Source organism: Humulus lupulus, chromosome 7, assembly GCF_963169125.1.
Source record: "Humulus lupulus chromosome 7, drHumLupu1.1, whole genome shotgun sequence".
Lineage (NCBI taxonomy): Eukaryota > Viridiplantae > Streptophyta > Magnoliopsida > Rosales > Cannabaceae > Humulus > Humulus lupulus.
This window is the reverse complement of record NC_084799.1, coordinates 130181646-130188043: the sequence shown is the minus strand read 5'-3', so window position 1 is coordinate 130188043 and position 6398 is coordinate 130181646. Positions and strand designations below refer to the sequence as shown.

The following is a 6398-nucleotide window of genomic DNA, read 5'->3' as shown; positions in this document are numbered from 1 at the left end:
AACTCCTAGTAGTACCTCCCCACGTTCGATATGTGGGCGGTGTCGGTCAGGAAGGTGCGCCCTGTTTCCTGATGACAAAAATGAAAGAACCCTGTACCTTCTTGGTTGGGGTTAGACTTAAGGTCGAACAAGTAATTAACCTTCATGGGGTGTTGGCACAGGCCATTTTTTGTGGCTATATAGGATATAGAGTGCTGCAAGCATTCTATACCCGTTGGGGGTTATTTGGAAAGAGGAGACCCCGAAGTAGTTGGCCACCCCTTGGAAGAATGTATGAAGAGGCAAGGTAGCCCCTACTTCAATATGGTATCTCGACCAGGCGCTGAAGGCGCCTCTGGGCAAGTTCGCCCGTTGGTCTTGGTTGAGTCGAACTAATGTCACCCCCGGGAGTCCATATTTCCTAATATAGTTGGCGATCATCCTGATCGTTACCCAGCTTTCAGAAACAACATACCATTCAACATCTGGTTGAATGGCATTCCGGGGCTGGGCAAGAGTTTGGATATTAGGGTAAGGAGTATTTTCTGCTCGAACACTGGTCGAGGGAATTTCAGCCCGAGGAGCAAATTGATTTGAAGGATTGGGAGTTTTCTTTTTCTAGGCTGTAGTTTTTGCTCGAGCCATATTTTGAATAAGGATAGATGGAGTGTTTGAAGTGGCACGAGAAAAGGGAATGTCAAGTATTAGCGATGACGGTTGCTCCTCGTTCTCAAGAAGCTAAGCCAATAAGTCATCGTCAATGGGTCTTTCTCCTCCCCACAGTTCTATCATGAAAGCTGCGAACAGAGAAATGGGGAGATAAGACGTAAAGCTTAAAAGCTTGTGTTGAAAGTTGGAATAACGTTGCTCGCGCATACAACCAGCAGCATTCTAATAGAACAACTAAGTTCTATACGAGCAGTTTGAAAAATAGATTGAAAAGTGGAAGTGAAAAGTTTTTTGGGAAAAAGCTTTTTCGACTCCGAAGGGGCGGGAAAAACCCAGTTTTTCACCTAGCTTAAAAATCGAATTTTTACTTCGATTTTATGCCCTAAATCTACAATCTCGACTACCAAACTGGCTCCTAACTCCTACGGAACAATATTTCACTACCCTATCAATCATCTGTCAACATGCAAATAATCCCCATACATTTTTAGCCAAGAACATGAAAGGATTCAGAGATGAAAGCAAGCATAAGACAGTTTCGTATGGAAACCCAAAAGGCAAGAAAGTTCGTGAAACTTACTCAGGTAAAGATTGAAGTACAAAGGTGAAAGCTTTTGAACGTCCGCGTGTAGATGTTTGAAAATTTCTGGGCTCTGGAACACGAGTTCTTCAATGTTCTTCAGGAAGGCAAAGTATGTAAAATGTGAAAAATTATTCTGAAGGGTCATTTATACTAGCCGAGGAGCGGTTACCAAGGTAATCATTAAGTGTAATTTTTCAAGGAGTGGGGAAGCGTGATAGCCGTCGGACACATTCTTGGGAAATTGAAAGGACCTGATTAGACATGATTAGTCAGCTTTTTCGAGAAAGCATGGGCGGTTCTTACAGATTTTGTGGCGTATTCGAAGAGTCGGTTTCCTAAGTTTACTTATTGTTGGTCGCAATAAGTAAACTTGGGGGCAAATGTTTATCCAAAAATGGTTTTTGATGATGTGGCAAAGAATTCTTACATGTGGATTGACACGTGGCGGAATTGAAGGACAAAGGTGTTGTTCGGCCATCGACCAGGAGCACACCTCATCGTCAGCATTAATTTTTTTATACGACCAGGGTGATTGTGAAGCCCGATTTATTTCCCTCTTAAGTTGTAATCTAATATAAACTGCATTTGAATATTTCTTCATAATTATCCTTGATCCATGATTATTAAGGAAAGATAGGACACGTTAGCGAGCCTATAAATATGCATGAAATAGCTCAAGGAAAGGACTTTTTTTTATACATTAGCTTTTTTGCTTGATATTGAGTGAGAAAGAGCTATAGTGATTGTTCATCATTCTATGGTAATCCTTCCAAGGTTTGTGAAACTCAAAGAACCCTAGTTTTTTTTATCACGGCTTTGAAGTTCAATAATAACAATACACTAAGTGGACGTAGGTTGTTACCAATCTTTGGGGCCGAACAACTAGAATTCCTTGGTGTTTTTTCCCTTTCCATTAGATTATCTTTTCAAGCGTCGTTCCATATTTTGTCGTATATTTGACTCCATGTCGTTGGCTAATTCGAGGGTCAACAATATGTCAACAATATGTCAACAAAGGATGAGACAACTCAATGGGATTACATACTTAAGGAGATTGGTACCATCAAATTCCTTATTTCTAAATATGTAGATTTCAAGAATTTGAATGAAATGTGTTTGCTGCCATATTTTTGTGAGTTTGAGTTTATTGTTTATGTTAAGAGTACAATGAATGTTAATAAAAAATGCAAGGGTTATTGTTATACTTGTTTTGTTTGTAAAATTATTGATTATCATGTATGTATGGTAATTTTAAAATTAACCATGATGAGATTAGGGTTAAGACAATTGATGATGAGACCATTGCATTTCTAATTAAGTTAATTGGGTTACTTTGATTGATGATGAGATCTATATGACCCTAATTAAATACAATGTATTAAATGAGGAATGCATTGTAACCCTAATAGAGAATAATGCATTCAATGAGGAATGAAAAATAACTCTAAAGGATATTGACATTGTTTATTAATATAGTGATGAGACTAATGCAACCTTAAGAGAAGTTAAACATGCCAACGCAATTGATGTTGAGATCATTGCAACGTTGAGCAAAGTTAATGCAACACAAGGAAAGGTGCAAGGATGGTGGTATGATACTTGTGCCACCATTCATGCAACCTATGATAAAACTCTTTGCAAAACCTTTGAAAGTGCAAAGGTGGGACTTGAAGTCCAAATGGGAAATGAATAGAAATCCAATGTACTTAGAATGGGCTGCATTAATGTGTTATTCACTAATGGAAAAAAAGTGACCCTAACTAATGTTTTCTATATTCTTGATATGACTAGAAACATTATAAGTGGAAGTCTATTGAGTAAATCAAGTATCAAAATGAAATTTGAATCTGGTAAACTTATTTTGACTAAATTTGGCACTTTTGTTGGAAAGGGTTATTCATGTGATGGGGTGATCAAGCTAAGTACTCTTGATTATGACAATAATAATATGGGATCTAATTCTTGTAATGTGATTAATTCCAGTTCTATTACTTTGTGGCATAATAGACATGCTCATATTGGTTATAATACAATTGAAAGAGTTGTTAAACGTGGATTAATTAATTGTGATGTGAATGAGCACAATTGTATGAGTCTATTTTAGTACAGTTTTTAGAGTGTATTTTAGTCTTTAAAGGTTTTTGTTCGATATTATGCTTATGTTTTGTTTGTATTTTCAGGGTTTAATAGTTGATCAAGGGATGGCATGGATGTGGTGTGAAATGTGCTGAATTGAGGATGATTTCTGATTTTTCTGCTTATAGTTTGATGAGTGATTCCTCATGGATGCCTAGAGATACCACAACAGTGAAAATGGAGTTTGAAAAGTAATTTAAAATTATTGGACAACGGGGTCACGATGCTTCTAAGTAGAGTCGTGATGCATTCAAAGTCAGAGATGATGCTAAATTATGGAAACAGAAGGGTCGCGACGCTTGAATTAAAGTCGCGGTGTGTGCACTCATTGTTGAATAGAGTCACGTCGCTTTAAAGAGGGGTCGCGAAGCATGAGAAATCAGAGGCAAGCCGAATCTGGGCATCTGGAGGTGGTCGTGGTGCATGTACGAGGGGGCCGCGTCACTAAGAGTCCATACATGAACGTTGAAGGGCATTTTTGTTCTTTTTGGCTGAAACATTTTAGGGTTGAATATTTAAGCATTTTTTTTAGAAATAAAAGGGAATTTATCAGTTTTAGTGCAATTTTTATGAAGGGAGGCAAGGAGAAAATTTATAGAACGTTTTCAGAGGTCAATTCTAAAGTTATTTTTCCTATTCTTTAATTTTCTTTATGTTAGATTTTAGTATTATGGGTTTCTTTGATATGTTGAGGAACTAATTTTAGGTTTAGGGTTTTTAATTGAATCTCTTGAACCTCTTTTATGAATTAATGCAAAGTTTATGATTTCTCTTCTTCTCTATTAAGATCTGTTCAATTTGTGGTTTTGATATGTGATTGATTGGCCATCTTTTTACATAATCTATATGAGTTTGAATTAAAATTTGAAAAGTGAGGTTTGAATATGCTATGATTGCTCAGACATAAATTTACTCTTGAACGAGAGTATCACGATTGTTTGTGTGGTTTTTTAGTTTTCATATTAATGCTTCTTTTATGTAAATTTATCATAGAAATATAGAAAAGTCTCATTTAGGTCGAGTTTAATATTTCATAAATTGAGTATTAAATGTTTTGGTAAACTCACTATCTTAATAAGAAAGATTGAGAATCTTGCATTAGTAAATAATATAGTGGATAGTTGATAAGATTAAATTCCCTAATTTGTCTTTTCTTGAATTAGTCTCTACTGTTAATAGTTAAGTTTTAGTTCAAAGGTTTTATAATTGTTTGTTTGTTTATTTATTTAATTTTTAGTTTTTTTAAGAACATTAAATCTTTATTGGTCAAATAGAATTGGAAATTAATCGTTGGTAATTGGTGGTCATTCTTCGTGGGATGATGATCAGATTTACCAAATATTGCTACAGTTGTGATTATGTATACTTGCGCAGCAATAAATTTTGCAACAAGTATTTGGCGCTATTGCTGCGGGGCTGAAATATTATCAATATTAAAACAGTTAATTTTATTTCTAATTTGGTTTGTTATGTGATTAGTTGTTCTAATTTTCTTTGTGTGCACTTTGTGATCTCTATTTCAGGCACCATTATTATATGTGTAGTATAAGAGGAGCTGACAATTTAGTTCCTATAAATCTAGAGATAGAGAGAACTTGTAAGTGGAACCAAAGAACAAAGAAAGAAAAAACAGTATGGGTGATAATGTTAATGATGTCGCTGCCACTCAGGGTCAAGGCCAAGATGCACGTACACTTAGAGATTATATACTTCCTACCGTCACAAGAATACAAACATGCATAAGGGCACCAACTGTTACTACCAATAATTTTGAACTAAACTAGCGATCCTCCTAATGGTCCAGTTCACAGTGCAATTTGGCGGACTCCACACAGAAGATCCTAATATGCCCTTAGCTAATTTTCTTGAGCTATGTGCTACTTTCAAATACAATGGGGTAAGTGACAACGCCATTCGCCTAAGGTTATTCCCATTCTCGCTGGGAGACAGGGCCAAAAGCTAGTTGAACTCCCTTCAATCCAATTCCATCAACACATGGGAAGAGCTAGCTTAGACATTCCTTGCTAAGTTATTTCCACCAGCCAAAGCTACAAGGTTAAGGGGTGAGATAAATAATTTCCTTCAGAATGACAGAGAATCCTTGTATTATGCGTGGGAAAGGTTCAAGGAGTTGTTGAGAAAATGTCCTCATCATGGGATAGAAAAGTGGATGTTAGTCCACAATTTATACAATGGATTATGTGGTACTGCTTGCACAATACTAGATGTCGCAGCAAGTGGAGTTTTTATGAGTAAAAACGCTACTGAAGCATATGAGCTATTGGAGGAAATGGCCATGAATAATTATCAATGGCCTGTTGAAAGGGAGAGAAATAGGAAGGTAGCTGGTGTACATGAATTAGATGCTAAAACAACATTGACTGCTCAAGTTGCTTCATTGACTAAGCAGTTGCAGCAGAGTACTGTGTCAGGCAATGCCATTTAGATGCAAACAGGGTGTGAAATTTTTGGGGGTTCTCACTCCTTTTATCAATGTAAAGCAGTTGATTCTCATCCTAATGGTTCGATGGAGCAACCTCAGGTTCAAGCCATAGGCAATTTTAGAGGCCTTATAACAATCATTTCTCGAACTCTTTTAATCTCGGATGGAGAAATCACCCAAATTTCTCGTGGAGAAATAATCAAGGTCAACAACCTTCATTCCAACAGTAGTATCAGCAATCGCTAGTTCCAGCACCACAATAAGCTTCTTCTTCTCAATAGCCTAGTCAATCAGCTCCTCCAGAATAGCCTAGAGAACTACAAGCTGCCTTATTGACTCTCACTAATACACAAGCATAGTTCATGATTGAGACAAGATCATCTATCAGGAATTTAGAGACACAAGTGGGTCAGCTAGCAAACATGTTAAATAATGGGCCTCAAAGGAATTTTCCTAGTAATACAGTGGTAAATCCAAAAGTGTAATGTCAGGAAATTACTTTGAGGAGTGAGTAACAATATGAGCAGACTAAACAAAAGGGGATTGTAGAGTAGAAGACAGAAGTGGGAGAGATCCTAAGTCAGTTGA

At 36.7% G+C, this 6398-nt stretch overlaps 1 non-coding gene across 1 annotated transcript; it reads right to left on the bottom strand.

Annotated features, from left to right (window-relative positions):
- Nucleotides 1–5420: 5420 nt before the first annotated feature.
- On the bottom strand, nt 5421–5527 carry LOC133793101 (small nucleolar RNA R71). The gene has a single exon (XR_009874561.1). It is a non-coding gene; the product is annotated as a small nucleolar RNA R71 (small nucleolar RNA).
- Nucleotides 5528–6398: the final 871 nt, after the last annotated feature.